At 35.2% G+C, this 22,743-nt stretch overlaps 1 long non-coding RNA gene across 1 annotated transcript; it reads left to right on the top strand.

Annotated features, from left to right (window-relative positions):
• Positions 1–16,299: 16,299 nt before the first annotated feature.
• On the top strand, positions 16,300–22,344 carry LOC125474682. The gene is made up of 3 exons (XR_007256131.1): positions 16,300–18,901; positions 19,449–19,525; positions 21,581–22,344. It is a non-coding gene; the product is annotated as an uncharacterized LOC125474682 (long non-coding RNA).
• Positions 22,345–22,743: the final 399 nt, after the last annotated feature.

Consider the following 22,743-nt stretch of genomic DNA (forward strand, 5'->3'; position numbering starts at 1 on the left):
TACACCCCCCTTAAACTTTGGGAAGGGTCTTGTGTAGAGAAGCCGGATTAGGGAAAAGTGAGAGCGAGGTGAGATCAAAGGTGAGCCAGGGTTAGCATAATAAATTATGAGGTAAAAAAAAAGTTGGAGTTTCATCATAAAATTAATTGGCAATATGGTGAATAGTCCCACCTCTTTATAACATTTCTCCGTTCATCAATGTGAGACTCTTTTACCTTCACATCCTCACATGCCCCATAACGTACGTATGGTAAAGTTTCAAGCCAAACACGTGCATAACACGAATTGGGTGATGTAGAACACATGTGGCCGTTGTGCTTCACATGTGAGCCAACGTGCCATGATATCATGAAAAAAGTTTGGGTTCTACAATAAAACTAATTGGCAATATAGGGATTAGCCAACATCTTAGCCTTGACAGAAACAAACAAACAAAAAAAAAAAAAAAAAAAACCTCTTATTATAAGTCCTTATAAAGTTTCTCTTTTCACCGATGTGAGATTCTTTTATCATACATATTCACATAGAGTGGGGCTGTGGATATATTTCGTGACTTGGAGCCAGCACACGTAATCTGATTGCCCGAGCCCAAAATTTCTTCAAACTTTAAAAGGAAATGATAGATATCTCAACCCCTCCTCCACGGTGCTTCATTTTTCATGGACAGTGCTAATTTTTGTGCTCAATATTCCACATATACGATCTGTAAGCAATCGTGCAGTCTGGTACAACATGCCTTGAATATATTAACAATCCAGTTGAGATTGAGCGGGGATGTTGAATATATCACCGCCAGCTCATCAAAACAGTTGTAAAGGATTGGATGATGTAATAGTTAATTGAAAGAGTTAGTTAGTCCTCTAGTAAGCTATATATAGCTATTGTAAGCAGATAGTAAAGCAAGTTCAATGAGTTTAATACAAAACCTTCATTCATTCCTTTCTCACATTTCACTTCTCTCTGTAAAACTTCATTTCTTGATTTTATAATTGTTCATCTCTGCTACTTCTCTAATGTAGTTAATAAATAGCATATACCAAAACTCCTAATCATAAAAATGGCTTCGTGTCCTTATTGTACTCTTTCTGATTCCACAACTAGTTTGAAAACGGTGCATGTCCAACATTAAACAAAACAACTTTGTGCCAAACTCTCAAAGATGCAAAATCTAGAGAGAACATATAACTATCTTGTTTGGGGCAATTAGTCAAACATGTGGTATGCAAAATCTCATCCTTCATGAATCAGCAACACAAGACACAAACTTGAACCAGTCATAATCCTTAACAACCACCAAAAAACTTGAAACCCAGAAAAGATTATCAAAAGTGAGAAGATTTCGTGCCTTAATTTGAATGAAACTAATTGATTTACATGTCACATAAATAATCGCAACAAGAAACCATTCCAATTCTTCAAAGAATCCAGATAAGGGACTGAAAAACTCGATGAAAATCCAGTAATTACAGAACGATTACAAAAGCACTGAAGAACTTAACGGAAGAGAAATAAAACTAGAAGACGATGAAATCTAATGAATAACGGAACCACCAGAATCCATGGCGCCAACCTGGTGGCTCTGATACCATATTAACTGCATTGGAGAAGTAGCAGAGATGAACAATTATAAAATCAAGAAATGAAGTTTTACAGAGAGAAGAGAAATGTGAGAAAGGAATGAATGAAGATCTTGTATTAAACTCAATGAACTTGCTTTACTATCCGTTTACAATAGCTATATATAGTTGACTAGAGGACTAACTAACTCTTTCAACTAACTAGTACATCATCCAATCCTTTACAACTGTTTTGATGAGCTGGCAGTGATATATTCAACAGTACGTACGTATTTTACACACACACATACTGAACGAAGTCATGAAAACATATGGAATTACTAAATGAAGGAGGTGAGGAACATTTGTAGTCTGTCTTTCTAAATTTATACATTTCAATCAGTTTTTCGTCCAATGGGAAAGCATGAACACCTAGTAAGATTCCTAGCAAGATCGTCATGCATGCACTGCGAATTCATGGCAGTTTCCTTAAAGTAATAGCGTAGTAAAAACGGTAGACTAGCTAGCAGCCAGCCCTGCTTATAAATATACCGCAAGGGCCCTTCTCTTGTGAAGCCATAAGGAGGCACTGAAGAGAGATCAAACACTATTACAGAAGAAGAGATATATTAAAGATGTTAGAGGAGATACCTGTTGCAGGAGAGGTGGCAAAAGTTGCGATATATTATTTATGACAATTAAATAATTAATTAGGATATATCCAAACGCAACTTATATCACTCTCCTCTAATAGGTACCCCCTACAACCTCTTTCTGACGCTGCATGCATGTGTATTGACCTATCTGTCTGATAAACAAGAGGAGAGGGAAGGCCAATTTGTGAAGAAGTGGTAAACCGACTCTCTATCATTATTTGTTACTTGTTTTAAACATACATGAAACCCTTTATTTCTTTATGCATATGTACTAATTTCTTTATTCAATTAAAGAAAAATGCAGCATTTTTCAAAGGGAGTTTTAACGAAAAGTTCACGGTACTATTCACTTTAACGAAAATCACTTTATACTAAAAATTCAATCCTGATACTATTCACTTTACCTTTTATTTTTTCCTTATCATTAAAACTTAAAGTTTTCAAGCCATTTTCATTAGTTTTCATTTTTTTTCAAATTCACTGAGAGGGAGAGGCAGAAAGGCATCTCTAGAGAACTGATGAATTAAGAAAGGTTGGAAGATTTATGCTCACAAGAGAGATGGCGCTAATTGTGCTGCAACTGCATGCAATTGTTGCCATCTCTCATGCGACCAAAATGCTCTACACAAGTGCTACAACTTTGATCTTTCTCTATGGCATTTTAGGTTTTTTCTATTTTCCGACATGATTTTTATCTTATGGTTGTAGATTATCTGAATAATATACCATCAATTACTTATGCTTGGCTTTGTCAAGGTATGATTGTTTTAGTTAGGCATCTACTGTGGATGCCATACATTGTTAATTAAAATAGGCCCATCGTGATTATGATAATCTGATGTGATTGATCTATAACCACACTAAAACGTGGATTGAAAAAAAAAAAGAAAAAAAAGATCATTCTATTTGGAGCTGTACATATACATATAAAAAATTCGTATTAGATGATCGAATTGGTGGTGATCTCATATATATTGCAGTACTTGGAGTAATTAAGTTCCAAAAATCATTCAGATAACATCAAAAGATTATATTACTGATCAGCTAATAACAGTAATTTTGCAGATCGATTTCATCTCACAACTGTTTTGCAATGACAAATTTCATGAATAATTCATCAACTCACATCTGTTTTGCAGTAAATATGATATATGTATGAGCCTAGGGTTAGGTCTTAAATTTAAAATAAATATATAGTACTGTTGAGATCATATGATCACATAGTTTATATTCGTTTCATTAAGTTTATATATAATATGTATTTATAAATAAGCTGTACTAAATATGTGTTATATATTTTCCATGACCATGAGGCTTTAATAATTTTTGTGAGAGAGAAACTTGGAGTTTCTATGTTTGTACCTTATGAATTACAGTACTAGTACCACTTTACAAAAAGAAAAAAGGAAAATGAAGAAATACTGCACTGGCTCTTTCATGCCTATATATATATATATATATATATATATATATATATAAAGCTGCATCATGAGGATTTCGGAGCCAGCAGATTGAAAAACAGTACTAAAAGCGAGATCAAAATATCAAAGCGTAGGGACTTCTGTCGAAGGTGAGATGGTGCCGAATGCCATGTATATTGGTCGCTACGATTCCAAGCTTTATATAGCTAGCCAATTCAGGCCAGCGAGCTTCAACTCTCCTGGACTGAAGCCTCTCACGCTTTGATTCCACGGAAAAGAAACCCATCTTTAATTTCTTCGCAAGATTGGAGAAAGATCAGGTGAAGTAGTATTACTTTACCCTTTTTTCGGTATTTTGTCGTCTGTTTTGAGTTTTGGCTTCATGATTTTGTTAAGAACTAAACCTATGTTCTTGGATCAAAGGATCATGGTAAGTGCTTATATACATGCTAGGGATCGAAAAGCCAGAAAGTATGTGTGTGTAAAATGTGCCGAAAAATAAAAGAAAAAGTAATATAAAAAAAATAGTACCCAGCAAATGTTTTCCTCTCCTTTTTGCTAGATCCGGCCACCTGCGATGTCCACTTCTACATAGGCAACGGAGAAACGCATGGCCTGGTCGGCGGGGGTGTTGATCATTAGCTTGCTAGTGAAGGACTCAAGCACATGATTTCTTCTGAGAAGGGTATATTACTTGTCCAGATGAAGGCTGACGGTTGATCAGAGCTAATTGAAGATCTTCTGTTCACAAGGTTCACCGCAAGTTTTGTCATTTAACATGTGATTGCAGTATTAATTAGGACTTAAAAATCATATAAGCCTGCAACTGGTGTTTTTCTATTATCTTTTGCTAAATGTTCAAGCCAGCTATTGTTTGGAGATGAGTGCAAAGCCTATTTTCCCTTTTAATTTTTATGGCCCAGAATAGTATTGAACTTATGGCCCGTTTACTATTCTGTAATCAGAATAGAAGGGATTGAATTGAGAAGGAGATGGAATGAGGTGGAATCAGAATTGGATTCATGTTGAAGTTGTTTACTAAACTATCTGAAATTGGAATAAAAATGATGTTGATTACCTAAAATTGTTTACTCACTCACATGAATCGGAATTGAAACCTATTTGATTACTAAACTGCCCTTGTTATAAATAATATTTTTATATGCTAGTTAATGGTTAATTTTGATAACCACATATACTCACAAAATCCAATTAGCTACATGAAAACATAACTATTTAGCAAAATAAATAATTAACAAATTTATTAAAAATATAAAATAACATAAAAAAAACCCAAAAAACAAAAAGCTGCGATGCCATCTTCTCCCCACTACATCCCCAAACCCAGCTCCTCGCCACCTATTGCAACCCTCCACAACCCCTGTTCTTAGATGACCATGCGACCACGCCACACATTTTCCCCCCTCTTTGTGAGTTCATGCATGAGTTTTGGATAGTCTGCGGCGACGGGGCAAGGAGAAAAGGGTTGGGATTTCACCTGAGTCGAAGCTCCTCTGTTAGGAAATGGTGGGACTGGGGAGAAGAGAGATGGGTCTATAGACTGGTCATGGAATTGGGGAGGTGAAATTGTGAGGGGTATTTGGGTTTACCAAAAAAGCATGAGGATAGTGTAGAAAACTTGGATCCCTGATGAATCTATTTCCAGGAACTCAAGTCCCACCTCAATGTTGATTTCCTACGGTTTGGTAAACACTGGAATTACTTGGAGTTCATGCAATTCCGTTTCCCACACTTTCATTTCGGTTTGGTAAACACACCCTTAGGTCATTTCTAATGGAGAGGGATAAAGGTTTAAAAGTAAAAAAAATGACATGATTTATTCAAAAATTCATCTCCAACTGATGGCTGGGCCATTATTTAGCCAAAGGGACACCAAGCTGGCCAAATGTAGCCTCTCTCTTAAACCTTTTTTGGGGCACAACTTCTTAATTGTAATGACTGATTCAAATTTAACGGCTATATTTGAAAACATTCAAATGTACTTTAACTAAAATAACCAATAAATTTAAAACATAACTTCAAACTAATAAATCATTAGGGGGCTAATATAGCCCTTTTAGTTGGAGTTAGTATATGAGTATGGTTTTACATTGTTCATTTTTAAAAATAATATTTTTGCAAGGCTATAATTCTAAACGGGGCTATATTTAGCCATTGTGGTTGGAAATGACCTTATAGGAAGCCTTTAAGGAAAGATATTCCTTTTTATTTTATTTTATTTTATTTTTTTACAAAAATGGGGATTAGTTATGCAATCACACTGCATCAAACTTTAATGATCCAAACCATTTATTGTTTAAGTAGAACCTCATTGATTATCCTTGCAAAATATTAGCCAGATCAGAAATATTTGACGCATCTAACTGAGTTCAAAGAAATTAACGAATACTTTGTTCTTTAAGAAACATTGAAATTTCATCGTGATAATTAAATAGGCAAATGATTTCGAATTGACTTGAATTTTTGTAAAGATGATCTATGAATTCAGACTTACAAAATAGACAGTTCATATCATTGAAGTTCGATGTAAAATGGGTCAACGCACGGTTGCTTGTATAGCATATGATTCGGTTAAATGGTGATCCCATTTGATTTGGAGAACGGATTCTCTGTGGCGCTAAGCAACCAAAGCCTTCTCATCAAACAATTTAGGCCGCTGATTGATGTGCAAGTCAAATTAAGGTCATCGGTTGTGTGTGGTGGGCTAGAAAAATGAATTAATAGAAATCGTTGAATTCAATTTATGCGGTCAAAATTATTTGATGAGAAAGTTCCGACTGCTTAGCTCTGGAGAGGATCCGTTCTCTTTGATTTGGGTACCAATGATTTCATGATATTATACTTTTAGGAGTTTCTTTTTATAGGGTTGGCAGCTTCTCCCTTTATCTAGCACGCTAGGCGGTGGTGGTTGTGGTGTCAACTGTCAATTCATACATTCCTTATCAGTTCAGTTTGTGTCTACTTTTTTGCAACTTACAAGCATTTAGCTGATCTTTCATTGTAGCCGAAAGTTCTCTCTCTTTAATGATTTAATTGTGCTGTACATTTTTTGTTTTAAATTAATAGATGGTAAAGAGGTAAATCTAAGCTGGTCATGATGAGGTTTTATCGAGGCATTTACTCTGGACTAATCATACTTTTGTATGCGTTAATGATCATCTTGAATATGTAAAATACATTTAATTCACTTTTTCTTTTTCCTTTGACTACTATAATACCGCAGTAAAGGGTTTTATGATTTTCTTTTGATATGCACCCATATTTTGAGATTTGTGTTAGCAACTATTTGTACTTGTCGAAAATTCACGACAACAACTGCTATCTTCTAATCATAAAGCCTTGATACGAATACTTCTTAAGTTGTACACACTTATGAGGAGTGTTGTAATTAGTGTGTTTATTTAGAAATGTGATTGTGTACATGTAAACTTAAATAGAATTCCAATAGAAGTTAAAGATCAAATCATTATAAGCTTTGTGTTACTTGTAAGACAATAAAATCCATCATGATTGGTATTAATAAACCTACAAGGTATGGGTTGAACATACAGTTCTCATACCCGAGCTCGTTCTCTTTCTTTGCCACCCCTCTCCCTCACCCACTTTGAAAGTTGTTCTCACATGGAACTGAGTTGTTGATTTCTGATCATATGTGTAAATGTGCAGGCAGCAGGAGTTCAACTTCAAAGTGGAAATGAGTTGTGTATATGTAATATGTCCATGATGCACTCTTCGCCCTGTTACTTTTCTGTATCCAGTTCACATGTAACGACCCAACATTTCGTTGTTGGGCTAATCACACCACCCTTTGAAGTTTATGGTGAATTGCAAAATCTATAAGTTTAAAATTTTGGGTAAATTACACATTATCATCTTAAGTTTGGGGTCGATTGATCAACATTTTAAAAACATTTCAATTTCATGCCTCAAGTACTATTGTATTTTAATATAATACATTGGTTACATTTTTCATCCATTAATCCGTTAAAAGCTGACATGGCTGCCACATTTGTGCCATGTGACAAAAAAAATAATTTTTTTAATTATAAAAAAACAAAAAACGCGGAACCCAACCTCCAACTCCCCTATCTCTCTCATTCTCCAACCCCTTACTCTTCTATCCTCGCCCACCGACGTCTCCATCCCTAAGGACCAGGAGTCACTGTCTCCATCACCAATGACAATTGTCGGGGGGTGGGGGGGGATGGTCTTGCCTTAATGGGAGGGAGGTGGAGATGGTTGGAGACTTTGGCAGTAGGTTTTGTGGTTGGGCTGCAGGGGAGAATTGCAAAGGAAAAAGGGAAGGGGTGTTATGGAACAAAAAAAGGGAAAAAGGGTGGAGGGGTTTTGGAACGAAATAAGGAGAAAGGGACTCGGTGAAGAATCAGACCTTGTAGTTTTGGATGTGGCTCGCCAGATCAGCCATGGTTTCCAAACAAAATGAGCACCAAAAATCTTCTAAATTGAAGCAAACCCACTGCCTCGCCACCGCCACATTTTGGTCTCAGATCTTCGACCTGGATCCCCATTGACAAAGCCTATTTCCTCGCTATCGACTTTGTCGTGGAAAGTCAGATTCGAGAAGGACCTCTTCGCGGCATCGACAGGTGGGTTGAGAGGGAAGAAGAATATAGTGGAGGAAATGGGTTTTCTGATCTCGAAGTCCTGCAAGGACCATTCTTTCTTCTAGGTTTCTTGCACTTTTGTGGGTTTTTGTTTTTGATTCCATTGCCCTTTGATTTCTGGAATTGAAAAGCCAGAGAGAGAAGGATGTGGAGTAGCTCAAATGGGCTAGGTTTTAGGGTCGGGGGAGGTGAAGAGAGTGGAGGAGATGCGTTGGGGGGGGGGGGTTGCGGGGAAGGGATGGGTTTCTAGGTTTTTCTTTTTCTTTAATTAAAAAATTATTATTTTTGTCATGTGGCACAAATGTGGCAGCCACGTCAGCTCTTAACGAATCAATGGATGGAAAATATAACAGATATATTATATTGAAATAAAATAGCACTTGAGGTATGAAATTGAAATGTTTTAAAGATGTTGTAAAAATTGAAATCAACCCCAAACCTAATGTGGTAAAGTGTAATTTACCCAAAAAAGTTTCTATATACTGCACTAACCTCTTGTCACACGACTATGCATGACAATCTGCACTTTTACATTTTATTTTATTATTTAAAAATTTGAATTTACATATGTTTAGAAGAATAAAATAAAAATAGATATGTTAGTAACTACCCCTTCCTATACATGAGGTAGTTTTATTTTGTATTTTTACAATTTTTTTACAAGGTGTTCATGCTTTCCCATTGGACAAAAAACTGATCGAAAATGTATAAAATTAGAAAGAGAGACTACAAATATTGCTCACCTCCTTGATTTAGCGTTTTCATGACTTCGTTCAACGTGTGTGTGTGTGTGTGTAATACGTACGTACTTGTTGACACGCTTTGATCCCGATATTCCTCGAATACCAGGATAGGCACGTGTTGGCCAACACTCGAGGGTGACGAAAGCCATTTATTGAGTGCAAATGCGGAAAACAAGGATAGATAAGACTTATAAATATAAAAGAATAATGAATATGCGTTCAGAGCACACAACTAACTAGAACACTAAAAGAAATAATATAAAATTGAATGAATAGAAGAATGGGTCCTACACCGAGAGAACTCGAAGATGCCGATGCGGAAGTGCCTTGACGTCGGGCTTGTATGCCTCAATTCTAAGTCCTGAAGGCGGTGCAAAACAAACATGAGTAGATCAAGTTGATATATATATAGTAAAACAGTTATCAACATACTAATCTCCAGGTTTTATGAAAACATATATATCATGATAAACATAGGTTTTCCGAAACCTAGCATGCCTTGCAATGTCTCAAATCATAACTTGTATATATAATAATCACTAGTGAATGTCCAATAACACTTCAGGCCCATGTCGGATCCCCGTCTCTAAGCAGACAGTCAGAGGAAAATACACTTCAGGCCCCATGCCGGCTCTCATTCCCTATGCTAATAGCCAGAGGAAACACACTTTAGGCCTTATGCCAACACTAAACCGTCGCCCAGGACGGACCGGAATCTATCTTTACATCCCGTAGCGGAATAGAGACTACTAGGTAAGTACAAAACCATTGAACATACATATATTGAAAAGCAACTTCATAGTATAAAGTCATCCATCATCTATACTATAAAGTGGTGTTCAAAACATGTTATAAGTATCATATTGTCATCCATCAGATATTCTATAAGAACATGGGTTATAGGAAAAATAGTAGTAATTCAATCTAGCCTCATGTTATCTTAAAGCGTTTCATAGAACATAATCATTAAATCATACTTTTCATGTATGCATTTCTACTATCAAAACATACATTTTTAGAAGGGGTCCACTCACAGATACTTAGCCGCCGAAGAGCCACGCAACTAGCGGAGACAGAACGCCACAATAAATTGCCCCTAAGCACATAAAGGGTACACTTAGTGAAACTTTACTCAAACGACTTATTTTTAGAAAAAGGACATCGAAAACCGGTTTATGACGTTGAAATTAGCCTAGGAGGGGTTCCGGACGGAAACCCATAAAGTCAACGGTCAAAGTCAACATTGATCGGTCAAAGTCAACGCTGATCGTTGACCGGGTCAACGGTTAGACCAGGTCAAAGTCAACAGGTCTAGGCTTACGTTGGATCCGAGTTAGCTTGAGCTTTAGGCTTGGGTCCAAAGGGTTTTGGGCTTAAGGCCCAGCCCAAAAGGGAAAAAGGGTTTAGGGTTTTAAGATAAATGAAGATAAAAAGGTTATTGGGTTTGGGCTTCAAGGGGTTAACAGGCTGGACGCCCTGGGGTTTAGGCTTAAATGAAAAGGCCCGAAGGCCTACTCCTACACGGCCCTAAGGCCTAAGACTCTAAGGGTTTTGGGTTTGGGCCTAACGGGCCTTAGGATGAAGGCCTGGCCCAACAGCCATTTGGGTTTTTATAAAACTAAATAAATAAATATAAATAGATTAAAGGATTTGGGTTGGGTTTAAAAGGATAATGGGCCTAAGGGCCGAGTTCTAAAGAGTTTGGGTTAGTAAAGAGGGCCGGCGCTAAAGGCCCAAAGGCCTGGTGTAGTTGCTGCTCGTCGGAGCTAACCGTAGAAGAACATAGGAATTTGAGGTTTTTCGTCGAAAAACTAAGCTAACTTTAAACATCTATAACTTTATCAAAACTCAACGAAATCAAGTGAGACAAAAACGAATGTGTTGCAGTGTTCGACGAGACGAAGAGAATGGTACCTCGCACGACGTCTAACTCGCCGTGGTTTGGCCGGAAAACGCCTCGAAAGCCTTGATGGTCGCTGGAAACTGGGTAAGATTCAAATTGATGTAACTTCTTCAATGCTCAACCAAATTGGTTGATTTAAAAAGGAAAAATGTAGTACTCAATGAAATTGATACCTTACACACTTGCCAACTCGCTGTGGTTTGGCCGAAAATTGGCTTTCGAAAATGTTTTCTCGAGTTATTTTGGTGTTTAAACCATACCACAACTCAAATACTACCTAAACACAATAATAAGCATGATCTAAAGAGATTTATGTGTGCTTTGCACTTACCTCATCGAAGATCTCGTGCATAGTGATTGTGCGTAGTGCCGAGATGGATATTGAAGGTGAGGTAGAGAAATATGAAGCTCAAAGGATGAAGATGATGGTGAAGTCCTCATGATGGTTGTGTGTATATATGTATGAGTGTGTGTATGTGTGTGTTCTTGTCGGAGAAAAGAGCACCGAGAGGGAGAGAGATAGAAATGAGACAGAGAGAGAGCTTGGGGAGAATGAGAGAAGAGAGAGAGACAGAGGTGAAAGGCTTGGACTCGGGGAACAACAAACAAAAGGTGGGCCCATGGGGCACACCTATTAAGATCTAAAACAATTTTAAAAGAGAAATATCTAGCCTAAGGTGCAAATTTCACGAAAATAACTTCCTTCGTTCCGATAAAATCGGGACGGGTTGTTACATTTGTTAATATAGGAGGAGGATTCTCTCCCCTCTTAATCTCTCTCCCCTTCTCTCCTCTCCTATTTGAACGGTCATGGTTAAGCCACGTCAATATCTTATCTTATATTGATTTTTTATAGAGATAATAAGACAAAAAACAATGTATGAGAGGAGGGGAGGGAAGGGAATGAGAATAAGAGAAGAGAGTCCTACTCTGTTAATATATTCTCAGGTTAAAGAAAGGGAGTTTTTTTTTTAGGAATGTTGACATGCTATACCAGCTGAGTGCATGATTGCTTACGGATCGTATATGTGGAACACTGAGCACAAACATTAGTACTGCCCATACTAAATGAAGCACCATGAAATAGGGGTTGAGGTATCTATCATTTTCCCTTCAAAGTTTGAAGAAATCCTCCGGTCCGACAACCGGAATATGTGTTTGTGCGGCTCTATACGAGTCTAAGACACTCAAAAAACGACTAACCTATTTTCTATGAAAATGTGAAGGTAAAAATATCTTACATCGGTGGAAAGAGAAACCTTGTAAGGATTTATAAGAAGTTGAGCTACTTTTCATATTGTTAATTAATTTTATGACGGAACTCCAACTTTTTTAACCCTCACGATTTGTTATTCTAAGTTGCTAACCTTGACTCACTCTTTGGTCCTACCTCCCTCTCACATGCCCCAGTCCGGCTTCTCCACACGAGACCCTTTCCAAAGTTTGAGTATCATATACATGAATGGCCGGCTGATGACTACATCCCAAGATTAATATATGGAAACTCAAATAGAGCCAAAAAGGATGTGATTAATCTTTGACAGATATAGGTAATTAGGAAAGTGATTGGCTTATAAATTAGCGCCATTAATATATAGAACATTTAATGAAAATAGTTTTTTTGAAACTTTTTATTAACAAAAAAAACTATCTAATAACTTTATTTAATAAAAATTACTTAACTTTAACGAGAAGAACTTAAATTTTAATAAAAACCACAAAGTTTAATAAAAAATTAAATTAAATTAAAAAGTAATAAAAAACGGAATCGCGAGATCTCATGAGTCCATCACGAGAGATTTTTCAGTGTGACCAAAACACAGGATGGTACACCATGTGTCACTATATAAATGGTGGGATATATATGCTAAAAATTTAATAACTTGAAAAATAAATTTCCAATCACTTGTATAAAAACACATGGTGTACCATCCGTGTTCCAGTCACAATGAAAAATTTCTCGTCCATCACACACACTCTCTTCTCGTCCTCACTATTTTTTAAACTGAACGCTGTCTATTTCTGAAAGTGAACACTAGTACAACACTACTTAAATTGAACACTGGTACTATCACTATTTCTAAAAATTTAACACGAGAACTATCACTATTTCTTAAACTAAACACTAGTACTATCACTTTTCTTAAACTGGTTATTTCTAAAATTGAACACAGGAACTACACTATTGCATAAATTGAATATTTTTGAAAATAATCACGAGCACTATTTTTGAAACTGAACACGGGTTGGGTTGCGCTTTGCACATTCTTTTGATTGGGTTTTTTTTTTTTTTCTTACTTTTGAAATCTTTTTGATTAATTTTTTCTTTTTATAATTTTTAAATAAACGTTTAACAAGGAAATTGTCACGATGACTTCTATTTCCTCGCTGTTTGCTAGACGAACTTACGAGTCAAAATTGTCTCACTTTTACAAGAACTTGATAATTTCTTCATTGAAAATTTCATTGCGAATCATTTGTTGTAATTATACTCTACAAGTTAAATTATGTGATTAGGTCTAATTAATATACGACTAATATTAAAGGGAATTGTTATTGAAACTTCAAAATTCTCAATCTACACTCCAAACTTTTTATATTTAGAAAGAAAAATACACTTGTGAGGAGTATAGAATGAGATTTTTGGAGTGCCAATAACACTTCTCATATTAAAATAAATAAATAAGAGTCTAACATCTCTTTCCTTTTCTTTTGACTGACCATGAGATCTATCATGAGGTAACGAAGGTGTCGAGGAAATTGTGCTTGTACTTTCTTTTTCTTCCCCCAATGGAAAAATGAACCCTGTAAATTTCTAGTGAGATTCTAATGTGTGTCGTTAGGCCAATGTTCCAAACTTTAAACATCATCTTTAATTTTGAAGAATGATTAATTCATTAGCATATATGCCAATTTCTCGCACTTTATGTATTACTTTGCGTAATCACAGGTAAACTTCTTACAAATAAAATTTCGTGGTAATGTATAGGTAATTTCCTTATATTGTGAAGAAATTAAACCTAACATTCTCCGAGTCCATAAAGAACATTGGCCTAGCTTCATGGCTATAAATATGGGGGTTATCTAAGGTCTTGAAGCCATAATTAACACATTGAATGGGGAAACAAAGAAGATATAAAAGAGGTTGAGGGATTCATGTCGCATGAGAGAGATGGCGCAAGCTGCGCTCTAGCTAGTAGAATGTTCCATCCTCCTGCGACATGGAACCCTTTATTTCTTTGTGCAAATGTAGTAATTTCTTTATTTTATTGAAGAAAAATGCAGCATTCTCCAAATCCATTGAGAGGAAGGGAGAGAGGTATCTCTAAAGAAGTGATGAATTAAGATAGGTTGGGAGATTTATGTTCGCAGGAGAGATGGCACTAATTGTGCTACATCTGTCAGCAATTATTGTTATCTCTCTTGTGACCAAAAGGTCTACACAACTTTCACGACTTTGATCTTTCTCTACAACATTTGTGGGTTTTTATTTTCCACGACATGATTTTTATCTTATGGTTGTAGATTAATTATCTGAATAATATACTATCAATTACTTAAGGTTGACTTTATCAAGATATGATTGTTTTAGCTAGGCATCTACTGCAGATACCTTATATTGTTAATTAAAACAGGCATATCGTGATTATGATAATCTGATGATCCAACTACACTAAAACGTGGATTAAAAAAGATGGTATTTGGAACTGTAAATAAAATAAATTCGCATAATTAGATGATGGAATTGCATGATGATCTCATATATATTGCAGTACTCGGACTAAGTAAGTTTCATCAATCATTCAGACCACATCAAGAGATTAGGACAGTAACTTTGATATATATATTTATAAATAAAGCTGTACTAAATATATGTGTCATATATTCTGTGTCCCTTATCCATGACCATTAGGCTTTAATATTTTTTGTGAGAGCGAAATTTGAAGTTTATATGTTTTGACCTTATGATCCCATAGCTAGCTAGCTAATATAATTTGTGAATTATAGTATTGACAGAATTAGTACCCACTTTATTAAAAGAAACAAGGAAAATTGAAGAAATACTTTACTGGCTCTTTCATGCCTCTATATAATGCTGCATCATAAGCATTTCGGAGAAGAGATCTAGCCAGCGGATCGAAAAACAGTACTAAAAGCGAGATCGGAATATCAAAGCGTAGGGACTTCGGTCGTAGGTGAGATGCCGCCGACTGCCTTTTATATTGGGTTGCTTCGGTTGCAAGCTGTATATATATAGCTAGCCAATTCATGGCACCGAGCTTCATCTGTCCTCGTTGAAGCCTCTCAAGCTTTGTTTCCACAGAAAAGAAACCCATCTTTAATTTCTTTGCAAGCTTGGAGAATGATCAGGTGTAGTATTATTTTACCCTTTTTTTAGCTGTATTTATGATCAGGTGTAGTATTATTTTACCCTTTTTTTAGCTGTATTTTGTTGTCTGTTTTGAGTTGTGGCTTCATACGTATATTATTGTACTATAAGATTTTGTTTCAGAACTAAACCTATTTTCTTGGATCAATGGATCATGGTAAATGCTTATACACATGTGCTAGGGATCGAAAGACAGAAAGTATGTGCCGAAAAATGCAAGAAAAAGGCCAAAAAAAAAAAAAGAAAAAAAAAAAAAAAAAAAAAGAGTACTTAGCAAATGTTTTTCCGAGATCCAAAAGTAATGCACATTTGTTTTCCCTCTCCTAAGTAGATCCGGCCACCTGCGACGTCTACTTCTACATAGGCAACGGAGAAACGCATGGCCTGGTCGGCAGGGGTGTTGATCATTAGCTAGCTAGTGAAGGACTCGAACACATGATTTCTTCTGAGAAGGGTGTATTTGTCAAGATGAAGGCTGAAGGATGAAAAGCTAATTGGAGATCTTCTGTTCACAGGGTTGACCGCAGTTTAGTCATTTTTCATGTGATTGCAGTATTAGTTAGAACTTAGTAATCATCGTAAGCCTGCAACTGGTGTTTTTATCTTTTGCTAAATATTCAAGCCAGCTATGTTTGGAGATAGCAACAAATTAACCTATTTTCTCTTAAGTTTAATTGATTTGACTTTAATTGTACTGGCCCAGAATATTATTTAACTTATATATATATATATATATATATATATATATATGTGCCCGCGCGCGTGTATTGTTAAACCATTATCTTTTCTTTCCAGTGTTGTGCTCCATATACTCAATCAACCAATGATCCCTGAAGGCACAATTTCTTGCATTGCATATGATTCAATTAAATAATGATCCAATGTGGGGTATAAATGATTTCTTGATATATGCTTTTAGGAGTTTCTTTTTCTAGGGTTGGGAGCTTCTCCCACTGTAGAGCACTTTAAGACTTCATTTGGCACGCTGGATAAAGTATCAGATAAGACTAATAGTACAAAGCTAATTGTTTGGTGCATTTTTGTATTGAATAGCCGACTGACTTATTATCTAGACTCACTTATTTTATCCGGTCTACACCTGCTAACTAATACACGCCAAAATGAAGGATAATTAGTCGGCTTCATCTCTCTCTTCGTTCCTCATTCTTCTTCCTCCAACCAAGGTATTTCCTTCTACCCAACCAACCATGGCAGCAATCGGAGTGATTCTTGAAGTCATTCCAAAGCCAATCGTCGCAGACCCTAGTCTCCTATCTCTCTATATTTTTCATTCAAATCTTGGCGAGCCAAGATTATCCAGAATGTTTGGGGAGACTTCAAAGAGATTACCCAGTGCAGAGCAATCCTTCTCCTTTTCCTTCCATATTCTCACCTTTCATCTATGCTTTTTTTCTAATTTTCTACAACAGAATAAAAACCATAAGCAAAAAAGAAAGCCATGCCTTGCCTGCGCAATATATTTTTTTTATTTTAGTTCAAATTTTTTTGAAAGCCTTGTTTAATTGCATAATACCCATTTTCAATTAGTGGGCAAGAGGGTAAGATTTGTATGGGAGGATGGGATTTGATGCGTAGTGAGGAAGATGGTGAAGAAAGGGAGTAGAGAAATCTGGGTTCTTTTTCCTTTTCTTTTTCCCTTTTTTTTTAATTATTTTATTATTTTTTAATTTTTAATTTTTAATTTTGTCTTTTTATTTCGTTTTTCCTAAATTTTTTTTTTTCAATTATTAAGTTAAAATTATTATAATCTAACATACTATCCGATATACAAATTAATGTGACACTTATTAGTCAATAATATCTGATGCACATATTAGTCAGTCCAACTAAAATAGTTAATACAGTTCAACGTACCAAACGATGCCTAAAACATGGTGGTGGTGGTTTCAACTGTCAATTCATACATTTCCAATCAGTTAAGTTTATCAGTTTATGTTTACTGTTTTTTAATTTATAAGCATTTAGCTAATCTTCATTGCAACTGAAATATTCTCTTTCTCATTACAGTTTCACGATAGAGTTTTTCTTTAAATTAAAAGATGGCAAAGAGGTAAATCTGGCTGATCATGATGAGGTTTTGACGAGGCATTTACTTTGGGTTGATCATACCTTTATGTGCATTAATTAATGATCATCATAAAGATGTGAAGCACTAATATCTTGCATTAACTCACTTTTTTATCCTTAGTCCACTAGATTACCTACCATAGCAAAGGTTTTTGTGAGATTTTTCTTTTGATATGTGCCCTCCTACCACGAGACTCATGTTGGAAACGATTTGTACATATCGAGAACTTACGACAACAACCTCCATCTCCTAATCATGAAGACCTGATGCGACTACTTTTTAAGTCGTACACTAAAGAATATTGTAATTAATGTGTTTATTTAGGAATGTGATTGTGTAACCTTAAACAAGAATCCCAATGGGATTTGGAGATCGAATCCTCATAGCTAGGCCTAGTGTTACTTATTAGGCAAAAATATCTGTCATCTATATATATATATATATATATATATATAAAGTGAGAGGTCTAGTTTGGTGAAGCCTTCCAAAATGCCAAAAATGCCCATTTGTTTCCTTCACAATCAAAACCCAAAAAATTAAAAAAAAAACAGGACAGACTAGTAAAAAACCATATTTCAACAAAAACTGTATTGGAAAACAAAATAAAAAGAAAAAGAAAAAGAAAAAAGTAAAGAAAAATAGGACAAAAATGTAAAAAGGAACTTAATAGAAACCGTATTGAAACAAAACATGATAATTAAATTTTTTAAAAACATGATAATTATCCTCTAAAAGGTTAGAAGTTATGGAGAGGATAGATAGATAAAAGATAATGGCAACAAAAAGAAATTAAGACAAATAGAAAAAGGAGATAATCCAAACTAAAATGGCTAAACCGTTCACAAAGGGAGAGGATGAACGTAGCGTCATTTTTTGATACTGCTATGAGCAGTTACATTTGGGTTATATCTTTCTCCATGACACAAAAATTGACTCATCTCATTCTATCGGATATTCAGTTTTTCACTTTGTTTACCCCTTCTCTTTTGTGTTCTTGGCGTTTGATTTCATATTATTGGGAAATAATTATTTTTGTTAATCCATTTTTTTGTCTACTTTTCCCCTCTATCTTGAGTTTTGATTTTGAAATATATATACAAACCTATTGCATGGAGCCGACGAAAAGGTTGAGAAAGATGAGCTTATTCATGAGTTTTCATTGAACAGCCTGCCTATTATCTAGCAGCAAGGTCCAAGTCCCCACTTTGCAACCTCATCAAGTAATCAGAATCAGGCAAGTGGTGAAATTCCTTTTCTACTGTTGAACATAAATACTCATCACTCTGACTCTGCAATGGTTTTTAGATTTTTCAGGGTTTATCTAGCGTTTTATTTTACCTTTGATTGTGTTGTTTTTGGACTACACCAAAGACTTTGTGGAACGACTCGCTATGGAGATGCAGACCCAGAGACCATGCGGCACATTAGATAAAAATTTGACAATGTTTCGAAGAACAAATACAGATCTAAAGGCTTTCCATCTATAAATATTTACTGGTAATTAGTGTTTGCAGATTGCCTCTTCCAACTAACCATGTATGTTTCCTGTAATCACCTTAATATCTCCCTAACCATCTTTGTTTCTTATTTTTTGAATGATATCTATAAATTGTAGGGAATTTCATTGTATCCAACCCATGTATCCAACCCATCAAGTCCTTTTTCTCTAACCTTCTCCAAATTTGAATTTCACTGAAGTGAGGTTTTGTTTGAGTATTGGTAATTTGTTGCTTGCATTTTTGTAAGATATTCATATTTGTCGTTTTATTCTATTGGTAATTCGTTGTTTGATTGGTTTTGTTGCTTTCCTCTGCGTTTGAACTCATATTCGTTAATCTACCAATTTTATTTGGGTGCTAAATTGCCTCTGTTACTCAAGGCTATCGTACTTTTAGTTAGATTGTTCTGTAATTTTCATTGAGTTGCTTTCAATTCTCCTCTCATCTTAATTAAGTTATATAGTTTGAATTTATGCATTTTAAATCTTCCCTTTTATCTGGACTATTGTTAATAGTTATTTATATTTATCCATTTCTTCTTGCAGGAAAGAAAAAAGGTGGGTGCTTACTTTTACTGCATTGCACACACAAGAATATGACTGCAAAATTAGTCACTACCAAGGTAAAAGACGATCAATGTTTCTTTATTCCTGTACCGTACACACGCATGCATATATATCCTTTTTATTTATTTATTTAAGCTTTTCAGTTCTTTTATCAAACATCAATAACAATGTTAAAGTTATACTTATTATTGCATCTTTCTTCGTCATGATAAATTTCATCATTTTCTTTCCACATTATCCCACTTAATCATCTCTCTTTATAAAAAGTTTCAATAGTGAGGTGCAAATTTGAAAAGAATATTGTAAGGGTAAGTAGCATGGAGTTTCATTTTCTTATGAACCACCAAAATCAACATATATATATATATATATATATATATAAAAGAATAAGTAGCATGGAATTTTATCTACCAAAATACGAAAAGAGAATAAGTAGCATGGAGTTTCCTTTTTCTTATGAATCAAATCCCGGTTGGGTATATTAAGCAGATGCAGGATAAGTTGCTTCTAAGTTCTAATAATGGTATTGGTGGCTGGTGGAGATCATATTATTGTTATGAAATGTCTTTCAAAGATTCATAAATTAGACCCTCAAGACAAAATCATACAATAGTACATGCTTATAGATGCATGCTTTTTTATTCTATCAAACATAGAGTAAATTTTCTTTTTTTCTTGGTTTGGATTAAATGTAATACAAGTGTATATATGATTTTTATTTTATTTAAAATGTACTACTATTAAACCCTTATTTACTAATGTATTATTGCATAAGAGTAAAAAATACTGCAAAGTAACTTCTCATTCAACGTTGTCCAACACAATATTAAAATAAATTCTATTAATATATATTGTATTTCTAAGTCTAATCCTAAGGTAAACCTTGAGTTGAAATCCGGTTGTGCTAAGATTTTGAGAAAATTGTGTGATTGTTGTGAACTATTTGTGACCAAAATACGGGAAAAGAAAGGAAATTTAAGTTATTAAAGTAGAGTTCTAATCAATGGTAGAAAATGATACATAGCGCATGTCCTTCAAGGATAATAAAAAAGGCTTTCTGAATAGAATATGTCAATTTAACATATATAATTTAGGAGCACGTAGCGACCATAATAGCATTTCACACACATAAGAGCGCGTGTAAAAAGGCTAGATGCTTTTGGTTCTTTTATGGTAACATATTTCTTGGTTCCAGAGTAAGTGCTTACTACTTCTAATCAAAAGGAAAAAAAAAAACACACGTTGAAGGTATCTATTAAAAAAATAGGAGGAATGATGGGTGTTGGCATCTCACAAGTTCATCGGAAAAATGAGTTAGTCATCCAAAATAAAAAAAACTTTGGATAGGCAAATAAGAAAACAACTAAAGCAACCTATTTTAGGGGCGCGTAGCATCCGTGATGAAAAAATGCCTCTCACATGCGTGTGAGTGCGTGCGAAGAGGCTAGTGATTAGTATAAATAAACGTACAAGGTCAAGAGATAAACATACAATTCCCATACATCTGAATCATTCTCTCTCTCTCTCTCTCTCTCTCTCTCAATTGGAAATGAATTTTTGGATAAATCATGTCATTTTTTGGATAAATTACAGTCATCGGTTGGAAATGAATTTTTGGATAAATCATGTCAATTTTTGGCTTTTGAACATTTACCCCTCTCCATTGGAAATGGCCTAAGTTCAGGAAAGGGATCCTCTCTGGATCCCTTTCCACCAAATATCCACCTAGTCCAGGATCGGCTACAGTTATTATAACTTTTAAAGGAGCTCCTTGTTTGTAGCCGTTGGATCAAATTTCAACGGCCCGGATTCCAAACTAGGTGGATTTGGTAGAAAGAGATCCAAAGAGAATCCCTTCCCATAAGTTCAATACTATTCTGGGCCATAATAATTAAAGTCAAACCATAATTAAACTAAGGGAAAATAGGCTTTGCAGCCATCTCCAAACAATAGCTGGCTTGAATATTTAGCAAAAGATAATAGAAAAACACTAGCTGCAGGCTTAGATGATTTTTAAGTCCTAATTAGTACTGCAATCACATGTTAAATTACAAAACTTGTGGTGAACCTTGTGAACAGAAGATCTTCAATTAGCTCTTCATCCTTTGCAGCCTTCATCTGGACAAGTAATATACCCTTCTCAGAAGAAATCATGCACTTGAGTCCTTCACTAGCAAGCAAATGATCAACACCACCGCCGACCGGGCCATGCGTTTCTCCGTTGCCTATGTAGAAGTGGACGTCGCAGGTGGCCGGATCTAGCAAAAAGGAGAGGAAAAACATTTGCTAGGTACTTTTTTTCTTTTTAATTACCTTTTCTTGTTTTTTTTTTTGGGGCACATATAGTTTCTGTCTTTTCGATCTCTAGCATGTATATAAGCACTTACCATGATCCTTTGATCCAAGAAAATTGGTTTAGTTCTTAAACAAAATCTTACAGTACAGTAATATACGCATGAATCCAAAACTCAAAACAGAAGTCAAAATACGGAAAAAAGGGTAAAGTAATACTACTTCACCTGATCTTTCTCCAATCTTGCGAAGAAATTAAAGATGGGTTTCTTTTCCGTGGAATCAAAGCGTGAGAGGCTTCAGTCGAGGAGAGATGAAGCTCGCTGGCCTGAATTGGCTAGCTATATAAAGCTTGTAATCGCAGCTACCAATATACATGGCATTCGGCACCATCTCACCTTCGACAGAAGTCCCTACGCTTTGATATTTTGATCTCGCTTTTATTACTGTTTTTCAATCTGCTGGCTCCAAAATCCTCATGATGCAGCTTTATATATAGGCATGAAAGAGCCAGTATAGTATTTCTTCATTTTCCTTTTTTCTTTATGTAAAGTGGTACTAGTACTGTAATTCATAAGGTACAAACTCCAAATTTCTCTCATAAAAATTATTAAAGCCTCATGGTCATGGAAAATATATCACATATATTTAGTACAGCTTTATTTTTAAATACATATTAGGCTCATACATATGAGTTGATGAATTATTCATGAAATTTGTCATTGCAAAACAGTTGTGAGATGAAATCGATCTGCGAAACTACTGTTATTAGTTGATCAGTAATATGTCATATTTACTGCCCTCATCTTTTGATGTAGTCTGAATGATTTTTGAAACTTAATTACTCCAAGTACTGCAATATATATGAGATCACCACCAATTCCATCATCTAATACGAACTTATTATATGTACAGCTCCAAATAGAATGATCTATTTTTTAATCCACGTTTTAGTGTGGCTAGAGATCTATCACATCAGATT

Source organism: the organism of the source record quoted next, unplaced genomic scaffold (genome assembly GCF_019419815.1).
Source record: "Pyrus x bretschneideri cultivar Hongxiangsu unplaced genomic scaffold, Pyrus_bretschneideri_v1 Contig13, whole genome shotgun sequence".
NCBI classification, from domain to species: domain Eukaryota; kingdom Viridiplantae; phylum Streptophyta; class Magnoliopsida; order Rosales; family Rosaceae; genus Pyrus; species Pyrus x bretschneideri.